General features: G+C 44.5%; 1 protein-coding gene across 2 annotated transcripts in view; it reads right to left on the bottom strand.

Annotated features, from left to right (window-relative positions):
- Window positions 1-8065, bottom strand: part of cab39 (calcium binding protein 39) — a 67353-nt gene extending 59288 nt beyond the window's left edge. Inside the window, exon 1 of one of the 2 annotated variants that reach the window (XM_060834879.1) lies at window positions 7859-8065. The gene's annotated coding sequence lies outside the window, so the exon portion shown is untranslated. The remainder of the gene's footprint in view (window positions 1-7858) is intronic. The other variant, XM_060834880.1, reaches the window with a different exon arrangement.
- Window positions 8066-21407: the final 13342 nt, after the last annotated feature.

The raw sequence follows: 21407 nt of genomic DNA, 5'->3' as shown, positions 1-21407 counted from the left end.
ATTTAAGGGTTATTTCAAATGACTTGGCAATGTTAAATCAAACATTGGAGGAGTAAGCGCACCTTTCCCAGACTTATTCTTTGGTTAATTAATTTTTTTAAACCAGTTTGACCATGCTATGTTCTTACAAAACAATTATACAGCAAGAGTTGTGTCACTTTGGCGGAGTACTTTTTAAGACTGCAAACAGTGCTGAATACAATGACAATCTAGTAATTTGTGGACCAGGAAGCAACCATGAATAGCTTACAGACTACTGTTAAAAAATACACAAGTGCCTCAATAATTTGCTTCAGGAAAGGGAACCAGTCACCTTTACCTTATCTACATGAATCCATCCACCTTTATGACAGAATCACAGTTATAGTGAAACCACTACATGCAACATTTTTGATTTGATATTGATTTGTTTATTGTCACATCCACCCTACAACACCATCTTAAAACACAAAAAAAAATCAAAACAAAATATAAAAGACAGAAAAATACAGAAATGAAGTTCACCTTAACAATCCTTTTCGTTAAGTGTTCAGCCCTGGGTCTGAAGCAGCCAACCATGAGTCCCCACCACCATGACACCAAAACAGGAATCACCATCTCATCTCCACTAACGCTGCTGCCAGTACAGGTCCTCGCTGAACTTCGCCAATGCAGCCACCACCAACATCAGGTTCCGCATCAGCCCAAACACAACTCTGCCACCGCCAACAAGAACCCATCTCAACTATCTCACCAACACTGCCAGCACTGACACCGCTGGATTTCATACTGTGCCCAACCTCACCTCCGTGAGTCTGCGCTGGATGCAGACACCACAGGGAACCCAAACTGGACTCTGCCACAGCAGCCATGAGTCGGGGCTGGGACCCTCTCATTGATGTAGAAATCGCAGGGAACGCAAACTCACATCCAATTCCTCCGCCACAACTCCACGCTGGGCTCACCTCACTGCTGCCAATGCTGTCACTGCACCAGAGTTCTTCACACAAGTAAAAAGGAAAATGTGAGAAAAGAAAAACTTGGAACAGACATGCCCTGGACACAGGAGCCCTACTCTGCTTTCACCTTGTAGCGGACAGCTTGTTGCCAATAAGCCAAACATATCAGAATAAATGGAGGTAATCTCAATCCAACTAAATTAGCTTCCCTTCAGCATTCAGGCCTGCTGCCTTAAATTGAGAAAACATAATCCAGGCATAAATGTCAACCAAAATCCCAATGTACAACAGATATATGCTCTCTTCCCAACAGATTCACCAAAGTGGCATTGCTCTGAGCATCGTCAGCATTTGACATCAGGCTTCAGTCATGTGATCCAGGTCAAACAATGAAAAAGAATATTCTCTCTCTCTCTGAATACCAATGACTTGGAGCAAACACTGAAAGAGAACAAAATATACTCAGGTCTGGGGACTTCAATACCCAAAATTTGTTGATACCACAACTGATCAAGCCAGCTATGTCCTGAAAGACTAAACGGTTAAACATGTCAAATTCCAAACAGCTAGTACCAACAGGAGGATATTGCCTACTCAACTTCATCTTCAATTGGTCACAGACGTGTGTCTGCAACAGTACTGTTAAGAACAACCACTGCCAACTTGTCCTGGAAAGGAAGTCTTCATAATGAAGGAGTTCTCCATTATGCAACAAACTATTACAAGCACACATCAACGCATTCACAAGACACAGACTCGTGAATAATAGAAATTTATACCTCCGCATCTTGAAGTTAGCATAGCCATCATCTCTATTAAGCTGGAATATCATTTTTTTTAAAAATTAAAACCTCAAACAAGAGCAGAGCCAGACATTCTTTACAATATTACATCATCTAGAGCACAGGATCACCGTCAAAATGGTTAAGCAGCAGGCATATGATTAGAGGGGAAAAAAGATCAGTAGCCAGTCCAATCACGAACAGTTGAGGTCAATTAAAAGAAAATCCTCAAGAATCATCACCTTCAACAAATGTGAGGTCATCACAAATGGGTAAGCTGGGGTATGGCAGTAACTACACTTGGACCGGTAGCTCAGAATTCCAGGCTAATGTTCTGGGGATGTGGGTTTGAATCTGAATATAGCTGATGAAACGCAGCATATGGAAAAGAAATGAAAAAAAGTCAAGGTGAAATATTTTCGGCCAAAAGTGAAAGTGGGCAATCCTACTCAGCCTCCTCGTTACCTGCAACGTTCGTTCAATTCGGTTCACTCAACATGCCGCAAAATGTGACTCAGCATCGTCAATACAAAGATTACATGGCCTAACCAAGTATCAAATCTAAAACAGAAGATCAGAAATATTTGTTCATCAGATCTTACTCTGTACACCTGCTGCCAATTCTACCAAAATTACCACAAGGTGCTTCAGTCCCAATGGTCTTAGAGGATGGTAAATTATGATATGAAAGAAATGTATCTTTCCTGATCACTTACAGCATTTAACTGTGATCAAAACTCAAGTGAACAATCAACTTGCATCGTTAGCCATTCTAATCTAATTAAATTAAGGAATTGTTTAATTAGCACTGGGTATTGTATTCCAGTAGTCATACATCTTACCTCAGTACAACACATTTTCAACCATATCAAAAAATTGCAGCAACTTCAGGTGATTATTTCCCCTGTGTGTGTTCATCACCAAGATTTGTATTTATTGGCTATCCTTAACTGCCTTTGACTGCCACCTTTTTGAATGTGTAAACATAGTTAAAAAGTCAACCACATTGTGGTAGGTCTGGAGTCAAAAGATAGATGAGATCCACAAAAGGCAATGATGATCTGGAAGGCCTATGTTCACTATTACTGATACAAGACTAGTTTTCTTTAAATTCCAGATTTTATTTAACTGAAATAATCCCAGCTGCCACGGATGATTTGAACAGCTGTTTCCCAATTGCAAGTCTAGATCTCACCAAGATAAAGGAACTACAATAACAAGACAAAAATAAAGTTTTAGACTTAACGGCATTCAAAACTGACAACAAAAGAAACCTTTCACTGATCTCAAGAATTCAAGCAGCATTTGGGAGGTATATCTGAGTAGCACTATTTGAACTCAAAGTTGAGTTCCTGAATGACCAATTGACATCAAGTTGGCCAAGTGCTCCACTACTATACATGGAGATGTATACAGTCAGTGTGAGGACAGCAGACAGCCAGTTTATCACTCTCATTCGTCATCTCCCAAATACTCAGCCAAGTATCTAGGTGACTACAAACTGACAGAGTTTATGGTCACAAGAGTATGGTAGAAGGTGGCACTTGCTTGGGTAACTGTATCTCAGCTAGAAGTGTACATTTCCAGAGTGGAAGAAGGAAGCTAAAAATAGATTGGAAAAATGTCAAAAACAAAACACTTCAATATTCACTAGTTCAACAATTTTAATCACATAATGGTTCCACAATTTGGGGTGGCAAAATTTTGACCAAAGCTAAAACACACTACACCTTGACAGATATGGTCAGAAACCAATATGACATCCTCCGGAGAGGGACATGAGCTGCAAACAACAGAGTACCCTTCATTGCCCAATACTTCTCAGGAGCTGGAAAACTCAGCCATGTTCTTCACATCCTGCAACACATTATTAATGAGGACAAGCACCTCACCGAGGCCTTCCCCACACCTCCACTTCTTGCCTTTAAACAATCAAACTTCACCTGGAGGCCCACTGAACATGTTACCTAGTAGGGCGACAAAACGTCTGGAAATGAACCTTCCAACTCAGCGAGCATACCTACACCCAGAACCTCAATCTGAGCTACAAATTGCCTCAAAGCTCACTAAGACCTATTGGCGCAATATGCTAAAAATGGCCCGAAAATAGGAAACGAATGCCGTTTGGCAGAGTGCCACCCACGAACAGGTATACTTCCTGCTCGAATGCCTAAGAAAACAGGTACTACCTAAATGTCTTCAATACAACCTTCCCCTTAACACCCCGCTAGCCAGGCTTTGCCTGGAGGCCCACTGAAGATGGTACCGAATAGGGTGACGAAACATCTGGAAACGAGCAAACCTACATCCAGAATCAAACTTCAAACAGATCATTGTTCGCAGCAAACTGCCTGGCTTTCAGGACAACACCATACAACCTTGTCACGGTAGACACTGCAAGACATTTCAGTGTCGACACATACCACCATTACACGTGGAGACAGCTCCCACCATGTACATGGCAGGCACTCATGTGACTCGGCCAACATGGTGTCTCACACGCTGCAAGCAAGGATGTCCTGAGCATGGTACGTTAGTGAGACCGACCAGAGACTACGGCAATGGGTGCATGGAGACCAACAACAACAATGAGGTAGGAAAGCTCCCACCCAGTCGGAGAACACTTCAGCTGTTCGGGTCATTCTACCTCTGACCTTTGACTGACCATCCTCCAAGGCAGACAGACAGGCAGCAACACAAAGTAGATAAGCAAAGGCTGATAGCCAAGTTCAGTACCCATGGGAATAGTCTCAACTGGGGCCTTGGGTTCATGTCACACAACAGGTGACCCCACTGCACTATACACACAGATAGACACACTCCTACAGACACTCTCTCATACATGCACACCATACACTCCCACAGACTTATACCCCTTTGCAGTCTCTCAGCCACTCATAGCACTGCCACCCCCACACCCCACCCATGTGTGAATCCAGATCCACAGCAATGTGGTTAATTCTTAACAGCCTTCTGCTTAATTAGTGCTGGGAAATAAACATTGCCCTCATCCTGTGAATGAATGCAAGAAGAGTTTCTAAGGTGTCTTTATAGGTTTCAACTTATTCTGAGATTGAATTTCCTGGCAACAAATCGAAACTTTCAACTCTTATCTTATTTAAAATGTTAACTACAATTGCAAAGTAGCAAGAGATGAGTTAATCACTTTCTATATTTGGAGTATATGCAGACTAAATTTGTTGCATAACTTCTGGAAGTGAAGAATGTAGTTCTGCACCCCAACTCTCAACAGTTGGAAAATTCCACTCAAAGCTCAAAAATGAATAAAAAGCTAGCTTGGAATTAACACTAATTATCTTCCTCCATCACCAACCTATGATTTGCATTTCTGATCATTTAGATCATGCAGCATGAACACTTGAGACCAGTTAGAGTCCAGGAAATGATGAACTGAAAAAAATTCCAAATAATGCAGCTATCGTGCCAACAAGCTGAATGATAATCCTAGAGCAAGCAGCAATTTGTGCTTTGCTTTTTTTCAATCAACTTACTTTTCCCCAAAAAATTCACAAAGACAACAGCTTCATCAGAAATGCAAGATTACCAGATTCTTAGTAGTATTTTTTGGCAGTATGAAAAATTTCAGAATACCCTCCAGTATGAAACAGGGATGTCAATAAAATACAATAAATGCACTAATCAAATAATTCAAATAACCAAGCACAGATTAAAAATTGAGTCTCACAACTTTTTATATTCAAGTGTCAAACTAGCCTTTCCATGTAGCCATTACCAAAAAAGTTTCTGCAGTCCTGACAGCTCAATCTAAAGCTATTCAAATGAATAGATCTTGCCACTGGTATGAAGGACCAAACATTGTGGAAAATAAATGAGGCATTGTGGACAGAGACAAATTCACAGCTTTTACAACATACATGTAAGTTGGGTAAATCTCCAGTCAACAGGAAGGCACCATTGCAGAAACACACTGACAGGTAGATAATTAATTAGAAACATTAATTTATTTTGCAAGTGCTGAACTGCAACCCAAAAATCAAAAAAGTAGTTATTTAGGATCACAAGTGTGCAAAATTTCTTAAACTCCAATTGTTGCTGTTTTTATCACTGCAGAGATTTATAAATGACCGTGTCATCATTCATTCTGAAAAATGTAGGTGCTGGTCATAAGGACATTTAGTTTTATTTGTACACTGACGTAATAGAAAACAAACAAATCAAGAAAAGTCTGATACAAATATCCAACGATACCAGATATATAACTAAGCAATGGATATAGACCTCATTTTAATTACGCTGCAGTTAAATAAATCTGTGACAGCAACTTTGTCAACACTTATCAGTACAATGAAATTGAAGTCAATAATTTGTAACTTGTTAATCAAGTTGGCCTTTTCGGTCGTTGATGAGTTATACAACATATCAATACAGTACATTCACACTATACCACAAAGTGGCACAACAGGTAATACCCAGACTTTGCCCTCACAAGCCATTAAATGGACATCAGGATTATTTTTTTAAAAAGTCTGATCTTCAAGAATCTCAAACCAGAAAAATTACACAAGCCTTAAACAGGTTGCATATACACCCTGGGTAGAGGTTTTGGGGAAGAAAATGTACTCTTGAAACAGCAGCACAAATATTCTGCAACACACAAGTCAATGCAAGCCCTTGCAGTTACCAAATAAAGGAACGGTGTTTCATTTGTCAACCATATTATCATTTGTCAACATTAAAATCCAAAGACAGGTTCAGCACTAGTCTAACATTTGCCATTCTTGCAAATCTAAATTCTACAATATAAACGTCACAATCTAAATATAGGAAACACAATGTTAGAAAGACTAAAGTTCTAGCTCAAACAAAACTTCAAAACTCCCCTGCAAATTGAGTAATGGCAGAAACAGATGTCCATAATTTGCCGCTCACTCAAAAGATACAAATCAGATGCAGAAGGTGGTTACATTTTGCAAAAAAAATTCCAAATAAATTTTTAACTTAAATTTACAAAGGAAAGTTCCAGCTTCAAAGTATTCATATGTGTGTTACTCTTCATAATTCTAGCAGAATCTAAAGGAAAAGCTTTTCCTATTTCAGCAAGTAGTATTTAGCAAAGTTACAAGCTATCCCCTCATTAAATCTTTTTGATTCAAAATCAATCCAACTCTACATTTCTAACAAAGAACAAAAATTGAAAAAAATTGATACAGTTGCCCAGAATACAAAATACTAAAGTATGGCTGTCAGCTAATTTAGTAGTTGATACTAGTTACTGACATGATTTGGAGTTAATCTATTATCTCTCAAATCCTAAAGTAACCAAAACTGAGAACCACAGAAGTCCAATATAAAACTGTAGCTCCTGGTCAACCAAAACTCGGCAAATTTTGAACTGGCGTTTCTGAATTTAGCACCACTACATTTTCTATCTGCTAAGTGAAACAACAAAAACATAGCAACTCCTGAGGTCAATCGTAACCTACAAGGTAAAAGGATCACTGCACCCTATCTGAACACTGAGGTTATCTCCAATGCCGTGGAAGCACCTGCAGAGTGCAAACAATATGATTTTACGCTGGCCGTGTTGAAGGGAGGAGAAATGGCTCTCTCGCTGCAGTTATTTTGAGGGGAGGCGATACCTTCTGTTGCACCGTCCTTTAAGCATTGGACTGCCTGATTATCATTTGGTTGTGTGTGTGAGAGAAAGAGAGAGGCAGTGTGTGTCTGCTGTGGAGAGGCCCCCCTTTTACATTACTCAGTGAAGGAATGTCAGACCGCGCCACGCTTTGCGCGACAATGAAGCAGCCGGAATGAGACAGGTGCAACGCCAGACAAGGGATGAGCAGCCCAGCTCCAGGAGCCGGGAGGAGGGGGTTGGGGAAGTAAGGGGAAGGCGGGGGGATGTTAGCCCCAGACCGGGGGAGGGTGGGGGGAGTCCCCTCCCACCAGCACCAACCGGCAGAGGCGAGAACCAGACGCCACAGCGGCCGATCAACAACTGAACCACAGGCGAGGCGAGGCGCGGCGGCGGATGGGAGAGGACAGCTCCCACACACACCCCCCACCCCCGAAAGCCACCCAGCGGCCGGCGACTAGGCCGCACCGAGAAGCCCGGGCCCCCGGTGAGGGGGGGATGGCCGAGGCAGGGAGACTTACTTACAGCGCGGCCCGTATGCAGTGGGTGACTCGGGCTCCGGTCCGGTCCGGTCCGTGGGCCTCGGCGAGCCTCCTCTCCCACCACCACGCCCGCGATCCGTGCGGCCTCTCTGGCGGTGCTGTTCGCGCGGCGCCGCTGCTCCTCCTCCTCCTCCGCCACCGCCGCCGCTTCCTTCTCCCTCACAGACCGGGCGGCCCCGCCGCGCTGCGTCAGTACGTCAACGTCCGGCAAAGACGTCAGCACGTACATACGTCACCACCTCCATCAGCACCCACCCCCCCCCAACCAACCCAGCACAGAAAAACCACAACATGAGATTGTGAATGAATAAGACAGAGGAGGAAGGGGAGAGGGTGATGGGGAATGGGAGAGGGTGATGGGGAAGGGGGAGAGGGTGATGGGGAAAGGGGAGGAATGGGAGAGAGTGATGGGGAAAGGGGAGGAATGGGAGAGGGTGAGGGGAAAGGGAGAGGGTGATGGGGAAGGGGGAGGAATGGGAGAGAGTGAGGGGAAAGGGGAGGAATGGGAGAGGGTGAGGGGAAAGGGGAGGAATGGGAGAGGGTGAGGGGAAAGGGGAGGAATGGGAGAGAGTGAGGGGAAAGGGGAGGAATGGGAGAGAGTGAGGGGAAAGGGGAGGAATGGGAGAGGGTGAGGGGAAGGGGGAGGAATGGGAGAGGGTGATGGGGAAGGGGGAGGAATGGGAGAGGGTGATGGGGAAAGGGGAGGAATGGGAGAGGGTGAGGGGAAAGGGAGAGGGTGATGGGGAAGGGGGAGGAATGGGAGAGGGTGATGGGGAAGGGGGAGGAATGGGAGAGAGTGATGGGGAATGGGAGAGGGTGATGGGGAATGGGAGAGGGTGATGGGGAAAGGGGAGGAATGGGAGAGAGTGATGGGGAATGGGAGGAATGGGAGAGGGTGATGGGGAATGGGAGAGGGTGATGGGGAATGGGAGAGGGTGATGGGGAAAGGGGAGGAATGGGAGAGAGTGATGGGGAATGGGAGGAATGGGAGAGGGTGATGGGGAAGGGGGAGGAATGGGAGAGGGTGATGGGGAAAGGGGAGGAATGGGAGAGGGTGAGGGGAAAGGGAGAGGGTGATGGGGAAGGGGGAGGAATGGGAGAGGGTGATGGGGAAGGGGGAGGAATGGGAGAGAGTGAGGGGAAGGGGGAGGAATGGGAGAGAGTGAGGGGAAGGGGGAGGAATGGGAGAGGGTGATGGGGAATGGGAGAGGGTGATGGGGAAAGGGGAGGAATGGGAGAGAGTGATGGGGAATGGGAGGAATGGGAGAGGGTGATGGGGAAGGGGGAGGAATGGGAGAGAGTGAGGGGAAAGGGGAGGAATGGGAGAGGGTGATGGGGAAGGGGGAGGAATGGGAGAGGGTGATGGGGAAAGGGGAGGAATGGGAGAGGGTGATGGGGAAGGGGGAGGAATGGGAGAGGGTGATGGGGAAGGGGGAGGAATGGGAGAGAGTGATGGGGAAGGGGGAGGAATGGGAGAGGGTGATGGGGAAGGGGGAGGAATGGGAGAGGGTGATGGGGGAAAGGGGAGGAATGGGAGAGAGTGATGAGGAGTTAATGGGAGAGGGTGATGGGTGAAGAGGATTATTGGGATAGGGTGATGGGGTAATGGCAGAGTGTGATGGGGAAAATCGGAGGGGGTGATGGGGATTATTGGGATAGTGTGGTGGAGGATTAATGGCAGAGAGTGATTGGGGAAAGGAGGAAATGGGAAAGGATGATGGAGAAAAGGGGATGAATCGGATAGAGTGATGGAAGTTTAATGGCAGAAGGTAATGGGGGAAATGGGATTGGTTGATGAGTGGTAATGGGAATTAATGAGCGGGGCTAATGGGGGAAGGGGCTAATGGGATAGGGTGATGGAGGGTTAATGGCAGAAGGTGATGAGGAAAGGGGTGGAATAGGAGAGGGTGATGGGAGAATTGTGAGAGGAGAAATGGGGGAAAAAGAAATAATGGAGAGTGTAGAGCAGCATGGAGGAGGGGAGTGGAGGGGAAGTGGTGGAGCAGGTAGCGGGTGGGAAAATGGAATGGTAGGCGGCGAGAAGGGGGAGAGTGGTGGGGGAGGTAGAGAGTGGTGGGAAAAGGGAGGAGAATGGAGTGAAGGGGGAAGAGTGGAAGAGAGGTGGAGAGTGGAGGATTGGGTGGGGGGAGAAGGTGGGTGCAGAGTGGACGGGAAAGGCAGGGAAAGTGGAGGAGAAGGGGGAGGGGAAGAATGGAGACAATGAGGAGAGTGGAGAAGGGGAGTAGGGAGAGAGTGGAGGGGTTAAAAGAGGGAAGGGTGGTCTGAGAGTGGGGGTAAAAGGTTGGGGGGTTTAAGGGGAAGTGGAAATGAAATAAAGAAAGGAGAAAAGGGGGGAGAAGTGCAGGGAGGGGAATAAATGGAGGGGATGGAGGAGGCTAGTGGAGGGAAGGTTTGGGTGAAGAGGGAATGAAGTGAAGGAGGGAGGGGGAAGGAAGAACGGAGAAAGGAAGGAGGGAGTGGCTTGAGGTGGGAGGGAAGGGAGACGGAGGCAAAGAGAGTGGAGAAGGGAAAAACGGGAAGGGGAAACGGGAGGCGGGGAGAGGAAATGGAAGCGGGTTTAAGAAGGGAGGGTGGTAAGGAAAAAGGGTGCATAGTGGGAGAGGGAGGGGAAATAAGGGGAAGGGGAAAGAGGGAAGGAGAAGGGAAAGATGGCTGGTTAGAGTGGAGGGAAAGAGGAAGGGTTAGAGAGCAGCAGAGACAGGATGGAAGGAAAAGGGGGTGAGAAGAAGAGAGAATCGGGAGGTACATAGGAAAAATGAGGGACAGAGAAAGAGGGAAGGGAAAGAGGGAAAGATGGAGGGAGGGAAAAATGGTTGCGAGGACAAGAGGAGGCAGAGAGAGAAGGAAGAAGGGAGGGGTATGAAGGGGAAAGTGGAGTGGAGGGAGGGAGAAAGGGGGGAGGAAAAGAGAAGGGAGGGTAAGAGGAGGAAAAAAGGACGGCTGGAGGATGATGGACGGAATGAGGAGTGAAAGAAATTGGGGAGGGAAAAGAGAGGAAGAGGGATAGAGAGAAAGGGGGAGGGATCGAAGGAAAGGGGAAGAGCGAGAGGGGGCGTGTGGGGAAGGGAAGGAAAATGGAAGATCAGAGAGGGAAGTGAAAGAAGTGGGAATGAAATGAAAAATGAGAGGAAAGGCAAGGGAGGGAGAGGGAAGGATGGTAGAGAGAGGGAGGTTGGAAGGAATAGAAATGGTAGGAGAAGGTGTGATTGGAGGAGAGGGGGGAATGGGAGGGTGAGTGAGGGTGCTGTGTGCACTGTGGTGAGGGGGGGGGGGGGAAGTGTGAAAGAGAGGGAAATAATTGAGTCAGTGAGTTAGTGACTAGACTTCTTGGTCTGTGAGATATCACAGTCACAGAAGATGTGTGCAGTTATCTTTGAGAGAAAAAATATAGATGAACAACCGAGAGGTAAACTGCTATGAGTTTGTGAAAAAAACTGAAACAGAGAGAGAGAGAGATGTGAATAGGTGGGGGAGAGTTGTGAGTAGGGTAAGACATGAGTGGAAGAGAGAGCTGAGATTGAATAAGAGATCTGAGAAAGAGAGAGAGAGAGTGGTTGAGCCAGCTGTGTATCACATTGTATAGCAACAGCTGTGCTGTTAGTGACTGACTGACTGAGAACTTACCCAAACATCTCAAATTCCAGGCTTTAAATCCGAACACATATCACCTCTTCCTGCTGTGATGTGAAATGACTAACACAAGAGGGTGTTGGAAGATTTGCAGTGCTCAGATTATCTGCAACATAATGACCAAACTCGAGATTTCTCAGGAGGAAAATGTCCAGAAGCTTGGTGTCTCCGAGGGCATACGTTCAGTATATCTGTGTCAGCCATATTTATTTTCAGTGTTTCTACAGACATTTTCCCAGATTCCAAGAACTGTTCTGAGGAAGGGTCACTTGACCTGAAACATTAACTCTGATTCCTCTCCACAGATGCTGCCAGATAGGAAATTGAGAAACAAATTTGTAAGGAGATCTCAGTTATCTGTAAGAATAATCGGGTGGTTATGGTAGAGGGATTTTAAATTTCCAAACATAGATTGGGACTGCCATAGTGTTAAGGGTTTAGATGGAGAGGAATTTGTTAAATGTGTACAAGACAATTTTCTGATTCAGTATATGGATGTACCTACGAGAGAAGGTGCAAAACTTGACCTACTCTTGGGAAATAAGGCAGGGCAGGTGACTGAGGTGTCAGTAAGAGAGCACTTTGGGGCCAGCGACCATAATTCTATTAGTTTTAAAACAGTGATGGAAAAGGATAGACCAGATCTAAAAGTTGAAGTTCTAAGTTGGAGAAAGGTCAATTTTGATAGTATCAGGCAAGAACCTTCAAAAGCTGATTGGGGGCAAATGTTCGCAGGTAAATGGACGACTGGAAAATGGGAAGCCTTCAGAAATGAAACAATGAGAATTCAGAGACAGTGTATTCCTATTCGGGTGGAAGGAAAGGCTGGTAGGTAAAGGGAATATTGGATGACTAAAGAAATTGAGGGTTTGGTTAAGAAAAAGAAGGAAGCATATGGAAGGTATACACAGGATAGATCGAGTGAATTCTTGGAAGAATATAAAGGTAGTAGGAGTATACTTAAAAGGGAAATCAGGTGGGCAAAAAGAGGACATGAGATAGCTTTGGCAAATAGAGTTAAGTAGAATCCAATGGGTTTTTACAAATACATTAAGGACAAAAAGGTAACTAGGGAGAGAATAGGGCCCCTCAAAGATCAGCAAGGCGGCCTTTGTGTGGAGCCGCAGGAGATGGGTGAAATAGTAAACAAGTATTACTGTGGAAAAGGATATGTAAGATATAAAATGTAGGGAAATAGATGGTGACATCTTGGAAAATGTCCATATTACAGAGGAGGAAGTGCTGGATGTCTTGAAATGCATAAAAATGGATAATTCCCCAGGACCTGATCAGGTAGGGAAGTGAATGCAGGCCTCTTACTGAAATATTTGTGTCATCGATAGTCACAGGTGAGGTGCTAGAAGACTGGAGGTTCACTAACATGGTGCCACTGTTTAAGAAGGGTGGTAAGGACAAGCCAGGGAACTATAGACCAGTGAGCCTGACGTCAGTGGTGGTCAAGTTGTTGGAGGGGATCCTGAGGGACAGGATGTACATGTATTTGGAAAGGCAAGGACTGATGAGGGATAGTCAGTGTGGCTTTGTGCATGAGAAATCGTGTCTCACAAGCTTGATTGAGTTTTTTGAAGAAGTAACAAAGAGGATTGATGAGAGTAGAGCGGTAGATGTGATCTATATTGACTTCAGTAAGACGTTCGACAAGGTTCCTCATGGGAGACTGGTTAGCAAGGTTAGATCTCACGGAATACAGGGGGAACTAGCCATTTGGATACAGAACTGGCTCAAAGATAGAAGACAGAGGGTGGTGGTGGAGGGTTGTTTTTCAGACTGGAGGCCTGTGACCAGTGGAGTGCCACTAGGATCAGTGCTGGATCCACTACTTTTCATCATTTATATAAATGATTTGGATGTGAGCATAAGAGGTAGAGAGTGACTCCTTGCCATGGACCCATGGCGAGGAGTCACTGATAAAACTACAAGTGACATCAACAAGTTTCATCCCACCATCAAACTCACCATGGACTACTCTCGACTGTCTGTCTCATTCTTGGACGCGTGTGTCTCCATCAAGGACGGACACCTCAGCACCACACTCTACCACAAACCCACAGACAACCTCACAATGCTACACTTTTCCAGCTTCCACCCAAAACATATTAAAACAGCCATTCCCTATGGACAAGCCCTACACATACACCGGTTTTGCTCAGATGAGGAGGAACGTGATGAACACCTGGAAGTACTCAAGGATGCCCTCACAAGAACAGGGTACGATGCTCAACTCATCGACTGCCAGTTCCGATGTGCCACAGCAAGGAACCATAATGACCTCCTCAGGAGACAGACGTGCTGCAACTGACAGGGTTCCCTTCGTTGTTCAGTACTTCCCAGGGGCTGAAAAATTACACCGTGACCTGCAACACATTATCAATGAGGATGAGCACCTCACCAAGACCTTCCCCACACCTCCATTACTTGCCTTTAAACAACCGCCAAACTTCAAACACATCATTGTTCGGAGCAAACTGCCAGGCTCTCAGGACAACTCCATACAGCCCTGTCACGGTGGACGCTGCAAGACGTGTCAGATTGTGGACATAGATACCACTATTATGCGTGGGAACACCTCCCACCTTGTACATGGCAGGTACTCATGTGACTCAGCCAACATTGTTAACGTTGCAGGCAAGGATGCCCGGAGGCATGGTACATTGGAGAAACTGAACAAAGGCTACGTCAACGGATGAATGGGCACCGCACAACAATCAACAGACAGGAGGGTTCCCTCCCAGTTGGGGAACACTTCAGTGGTCCAGGACATTCTGCCTCGGACCTTCAGGTGACCATCCTCCAAGATGGACTTCAGGACAGGCAGTAGAGGAAAGTGGCCGAGCAGAGACTGATAGCTAAGATTGCACAACACACACACTCACATACACACGGACACAGGTACACACAGACACGCACACAGACACCTACACGCACCCTTATAGATACCCACACTCACACACGCACCCCCTCACAGACTTAAGACACTCTGCACTGTACACACACACACACTTTCTCACACTCACAACCCCTACCCCAGACAGACACACAGACAACGACCCACATGCACATATATACTTTGTGGGGTGAATTTGTACTTGCAGAGTTATATTGCACTTTGCTCAAAAACTGCATACATTCATGTAGTAATCTGAGCTCAAAAACTGCATGAATTTATGTAAAACTCTGTTATCTCACTTTTTAGATTAGAATCAATCTAAACATCAGGTCATAGACAGAGAACACAGGGGGCTAGCACCTTCAACATGTTGTCTAGCTATCACCATTGTTAACAGCTAACCTGAGAATGCAACTTTAAAAAAAAGGTTTTGTGATTTACACTGAAAGAAGTGAAACTATCACTGTATTCTAACAGATGAAAGGCTTAACAGATAATCAGTGTTTCAATGTATAATTTCAGTTACATCACACTGCAAATTTTTGCGATAAATTCTGTGTTACAATTGAGCCCTCCATAATCACCTGACAATGGAGCGTCGCTCCGAAAGCTAGTGTGCTTCCAATTAAACTTGTTGGACTATAACCTGGTGTTGTGTGATTTTTAACGAGGTATAGTTAGTAAGTTTGCAGATGACACTAAAATTGGAGGTGTGGTGGACTTCGACGACGTTTGCCTCAGATTACAATAGGATCTTGATCAGATGGGCCAATGGGCTGAGAAATGGCCGATGAAGTTTAATTCAGATAAATGCGAGGTGCTACATTTTGGGAAAGCAAATCTTACCAGGACTTATGCAGTTACTGGTAAGGTCCTTGGGAGCGTTGCTGAACAAAGAGACCTTAGAGTGCAGGTTTATAGCTCCTTGAAAGTAGAGTTGCAGTAGATACGATAGTGAAGAAGGCATTTGGTATGTTTTCCTTTATTGGTCAGAGTATTGAGTACAGGGGTTGGGAGGTCATGTTGTGGCTGTACAGGACATTGGTTAGGCCACTGTTGGAATATTGCGTGCAATTCTGGTCTTCTTCATATCGGAGAGATGTTGTGAAACTTGAAAGGGTTCAGAAAAGATTTACACGGATGTTGTCAGGGTTGGAGGATTTGAGCTGTAGGGAGAGTCTGAACAGGCTGGGGCTGTTTTCCCTGGAGCATCGGAGGCTGAGGGGAGACCTTATAGAGGTTTACAAAATCATGAGGGGCATGGATAGGATAAATAGACAAAGTCTTTTCCCTGGGGTGGGGGACTCCAGAACTAGACGGCATAGGTTTAGGATGAGAGGGGAAAAATATGAAAGAGACCTAAAGAGCAACTTTTTCATGTAGAGGGTGGTACATGCATGGGATGAGCTACCAGATGAAGTGGTGGAGGCTGGTACAATTGCAACATTTAAGAGGCATTTGGATGGGTATATGAATAAGAAGCATTTGGAGGATATGGGCCAGGTGCTGGCAGGTGGGACTAGATCGGGTTGGGATATCTGGTCGGCATAGACGGGTTGGACCGAAGGGTCTGTTTCCGTGCTGTACAACTCTATCACTCTATGACCTACTAAGCTTCTCCAGCAATTTCCTTAGTTTTACAGATGCCATCTTAGAAACTGATTCCCCATGCACTGTTAAGAATGGCTACTTGTGGATTCTTGTGTTGGAAGACTCACCAAGAGCGTACTGAAACCAACAAGCAGGGAAATCGGTTGACCAGTAATCAGTTCATTGATGGGCAAGCCCACAACCTGGCCCGTTTGCAGAAGATAAAAGTGCTGATTTCAAGGGCTGCCCAGCATGTGAAAGAATTGCTAAGGCTATGTACAACTAACTACTCAGTGCATTGGATTATCTGTCAGTGAGTCAGCATACAGTGGATGGAGGAGTCAAGTTTCAACTCGAATAAAAAGTGTTAAAAAAAAGCATAGATATGGGGCAGTCAACCATGGAGTGGTGCGACCTTATAAATATTTCAGAAGAATCCACTTTGATGGTGACTTTGTGAAAAGTTATGGTCAGGGGAGATGTAGGTCTGTGAAAGACAGAGAGAAGTAGTTGAGTTAGTGAGTAGACTTCTCGGTCACTGAGATGTCACAGTCGCAGTAGATGTATGAGGGTGCCTTTGTGAGACAAAATATAGATGAACAACTGAGAGGTAAACCACTCTGAGTTAGTGATTGTGAAAAAAGCAGAGAGAGAGAGAGAGAGAGAGATGTGAATAGGGTAAGACATGAGTGGGAGAGAGAGCTGAGATTGAATAAGAGATCTGAGAAAGAGAGGAAGGAGAGCATGGTTGAGCCAGCAGTGTATCACATTGTGTAGCAACAGCTGTGCTGTTAGTGACTGACTGACTGAGAACTGGGTTGTGAATGAGTGCATGCTTCGAAATTCTAAGCAGTCATTTCCATTTCTTTTACTGGTAAATTTTGCAATCAACAAGATGAACAGATACACAAGAACAAGAGTGTTAAATTGCTATTCATTGCAGCCTTCCTAATTGCACTAACATCTCAAATCCCAGGCTTTAAATCCTAACACATCTCACCTCTTCCTGCTGTGATGTGAAATGACTAACACAAGAGGGTGCTGGAGGATTTGCAGCACCCAGATTATCTTTAACAGACTGACAAAACTCGAAATTTGTCAGGAGGAAAATGTCCAGAAGCTTGGTGTCTCCGAGGGCATACGTTCAGTATATCTGTGTCAGCCATATTTATTTTCAGTGTTTCTACAGACATTTTCCCAGATTCCAAGAACAGTTCTGAGGAAGGGTCATTTGACCTGAAACATTAACTCTGATTCCTCTCCACAGATGTTGCCAGGCCTACTGAGCTTTTCCAGCAATTTCTGTTTTTGGTTGTGATTTACAGCATCCGCAGTTCTGTCAGTTTTTAAACTTGCAACAGTCTGAACTTGCATCATCACAAAGGCACCATCAAAGTGGATTCTTCTGCAATGTTTACAAGGTAACCCTTCTCCATGGTTGACTGGTACATATCAATGCTTAAAAATTACACAGAACCAGGTTATCGGCAACAGGTTTATTTGGAAGCACTAGCTTTTGGAGCACAACTCCTTCATCAGGTGATTGTGGAAGTTAAAATCATGCTCACAGAATTTATAGCCAAAGGAGTCCAGTTTTACATGAATCCATGTAAGACTATACAGAAGGCTTGTCAGTCTGACATAGCATTGGGACACAGACATACTTCACACCTATTGTTTAAAAAGCTGAGCTATCTTGAGAATGTAATGTAAAATAAGTTCTGGGATTTACATATCAAAGAACAGAAACCAGCATATCCCATTATAAAAGATGAAAGGTTTAATCTAAGATCATTTACTGTAATGCATCTCCATGACACTGGACTGCTTTGGCGATAAGTTCTGTGAGCATGATCCTAACCTCCACAACCACCTGATGAAGGAGCGGTGCTCCGAAAGCTAGTGCTTCCAAGTAAACTTGCAGGACTATGACCTGATTCTTTGTGAATTTTTACTTTGTCCGCTCCCTGTCCAACACTGGCACCTCCAAGTCATATCTATGCTTTTTAGACACTTTTTATTCGAGTTTAAACTTGTTTCTGCCATCATCTTAGACAGTGTATGCTGACTCACTGACAGACAAGAGCTGAAAATGTGTTGCTGGAAAAGCGCAGCAGGTCAGGCAGCATCCAAGGAGCAGGAGAATCGACGTTTCGAGCATGAGCCCTTGTTCAGGAGGGGCTCATGCCCTCACTGACAGACAATCCAATGCACTGAGTAGTTAGTTATACATAGCCTTAGTGATTCTTTTACGTGCTGGGTGTCCCTTGAAGTCAGCACTTTTATCTTCTGCAAAAAACCAGGTTGTGGGCTTGCCCATCAATGAACTGATTCTTGGATCAACCAGTTTCCCTGCTTGTTGTTTTCAGTATGTTCTCGGTGAATCTTCCAACACAAGAATCCTCAGTTCTTATTAGTGCATGGAGTGTGGTGTATCAGTTTCTGAGCTGGCACCAGTAAAACTAAGGCTGAATGATGGCATGTGCTTTAGAAAGCTGTTTCTTTTTTGACTCCTGTAGACAGTTTCCTTCCGCTGTGCATGGACAGACAAAGCGTACAAGGGCCATCAACACAGACATAGCAATGTCAGCTCTGCTTTGTCATGAAGAGTATTTTTAAGGGGAGATTTCAGTGAGATGAGAGAAAAAACGTTATGTGAGACAAATACCGTGCAGGGCAATTTCTCCAGCCACAACTCTCCTGATGAGTCCTTGACCAGGGTAATCTCTTCCAATAGGAAGTAGACTTTCAAACCTTGTAACCTCTAACAACTAAAAAAGGGCGATGGCAACAGATTTGTGAGAACAGCCTGCAGGTGCCTCTCCAAGCCACTCTCAATATTGACTTGGAACTAAATAATTATTCTTCACTGTTGCTGGGTCAATATTCCTCGAACTCCCTTTCTAATAGCAGTGTGGTTTACCTACAAATGGAATGTAATGGTTCAGGAAGGCAACTCACCACCATCTTCTCTGGGGTAATTAGGCAGGGGCAATAAATGCTGGGCTTGAGTCATAGAGATGTACAGCAGGAAAACAGACCCTTGGTTCCATCTTGTCCTTGCCAACCAAATATCCTAAATTAAGCTAGTCCCATTTGCCAGCATTTGGCCCACATCTCTCTAAACCCTTCCTATTCATACACCCCTCCAGATGTCCTTTAAATGTTCTAATTATACCTGCTTCCACCACTTCCTCTGGCAGGTCATACACACCATCCTCTGCGTGAAGAAGTACCCCTTAGGTCCCTTTAAAGTTTCTCACCTTAAACCTACACCCTCTAGTTTTGGATTCCGCTACCCTGCGGAAAAGGCCTTAGCTATTCACCCTACCTACAGCCCTCATGACCTTATAAATTTCTATCAAGTTATGCCTGAGTCTTTGATGCTCCAGGGAAAATAGCCCCAGCCTATTCAACCTCTCCCTATAGCTCAAACCCTCCAATTCTGTCAACATCCTTGTAAATTTTCAGCTGGCAAAAATGACATCTCCAAAAGAAATATGTTTTAAAATGGCTGGATGGTAGCCTTACTTTCTCACTCCTGCTGTGTTAGAGCTCATAATTCAACAAAACAGGAAGTGGGTTAGTGGCTAGGCCGGTAACAGATTGTGAAGATGTCACAGAGTAGAAAAATGTTACCAATAAATCAAAGACAGTACAGCAATAAGGAAATCCAAGGTTAGACGAAGGTGGATTTATTTGGTTGGAGGTGACTAATATGAAACAGGAAAACGAAGGCTTGTAAATGCTGTGATTATAAGTACTGGCTAAGAAGAAATAAGAAGGATGCAAGTCGGATGCTAACTTAGCAGTTTAAGGCAGATCTTTCAAAGTGTTTTAGTATTATACCAAGTCCTGACTACCATTCCTACTCACTGATACCTGGAAACATGCTCTAACAAACTTCCACCATCAAAAGAAAGAATTTTTTTTTAAACTGGTCACCTGTACCAATACAGCATCAAAACATCTATAATGTGAGCAATAGGGCTTCTGAAAGATATACGGGTTTTTAGACAGAATTAAGTCACATGTCAGGGTGTCCACCTTTCATGAATTTGCTTATCCATGCAAATGTACACCTTTTCACACACTGCAAGTCCAATCTTCATGAAATGCCATTTTAAAGAAAAAAACAGTAGAGATACACTGTGCACATGCAAAATCTGCCACATTCACTGTTTGTGAAAATCGCAGTTTGCCAGGTTTTTAAGGAATGTAACCCTTTCAAACAACGGGACTTTATGTTTTGTAGTAGTGTGAATTTTAGATACTGTACTTTATAAATGTGTGAGCTTTTTATAAGGAAAGACTTAATTTGCTGGTGTGATAATAATGTTTTTTAATGATTAGATTAAGCATTAAGGATAGCATATTGCTAAGTATGCAAGTTAGTTCGCTGAGCTTGAAGGTTTGTTTTCAGACGTTTCATCAGCATACAAAGTAACATCATCAGTGAGAGTCCCTGGTGAAGCGCTGGTTCTAGGTCCCACTTCTCTACTTATAGGTTTTGGTTTAGAGTAATAGAGATGTACAGCATGGAAACAGACCCTTCAGTCCAACCCATTCATGCCAACCAGATATCCCAACCCAATCTAGTCCCACCTGCCAGCACATTGCCCATATCCCTCCAAACCTTTCCTATTCATATACTCATCCAAATGCCTCTTAAATGTTGCAATTGTACCAGCCTCTATCACTTCCTCTGGCAGCTCATTCCATACATGTACCACCCTCTGCATGAAAAAGTTGCTCCTTAGGTCTCTTTTATATCTTTCCTCTCTCATCCTAAACCTATGCTCTCTAGTTCTGGACTCTCTGAACCCAGAGAAAAGACTTTGTCTATTTACCCTATCCATGCCCCTCATGATTTTGTAAACCTCTATAAGGTCTCCCCTCAGCCTCCAGGGAAAACAGCCCCAGCCTGTTCAGACTCTCCCTACAGCTCAAATCCTCCAACCCTGGCAACATCTGTGTAAATCGTTTCTGAACCCTTTCAAGTTTCACAACATCTTTCCAATAGGAAGGAGACCAGAATTGCACACAATATTCCAACAGTGACCTAACCAATGTCCTGTACAGCCGCAACATGACCTCCTAACTCCTGTACTCAATACTCTGACCAACAAAGGAAAGCATACCAAACACCTTCTTCCCTATCGTATCTACTGCAACTCCATTTTCAAGGAGCAATGAACCTGCACTCTAAGGTCTCTGTTCAACAACACTCCCAAGGACCTTACCTGGTATGAGTCGTGTTAAGATTTGCTTTCCCAAAATGCAGTACCTGAATTAAACTCCATTTGCCACTTCTCAGCCCATTGACCCATCTGATCAAGATCCCATTGTGATCTGAGGTAACCTTCTTCGCAGTCCACT

This window comes from Hemiscyllium ocellatum, chromosome 13 (genome assembly GCF_020745735.1).
Source record: "Hemiscyllium ocellatum isolate sHemOce1 chromosome 13, sHemOce1.pat.X.cur, whole genome shotgun sequence".
NCBI lineage: Eukaryota > Metazoa > Chordata > Chondrichthyes > Orectolobiformes > Hemiscylliidae > Hemiscyllium > Hemiscyllium ocellatum.
This window is presented reverse-complemented; position numbering and strand designations above follow the sequence as displayed.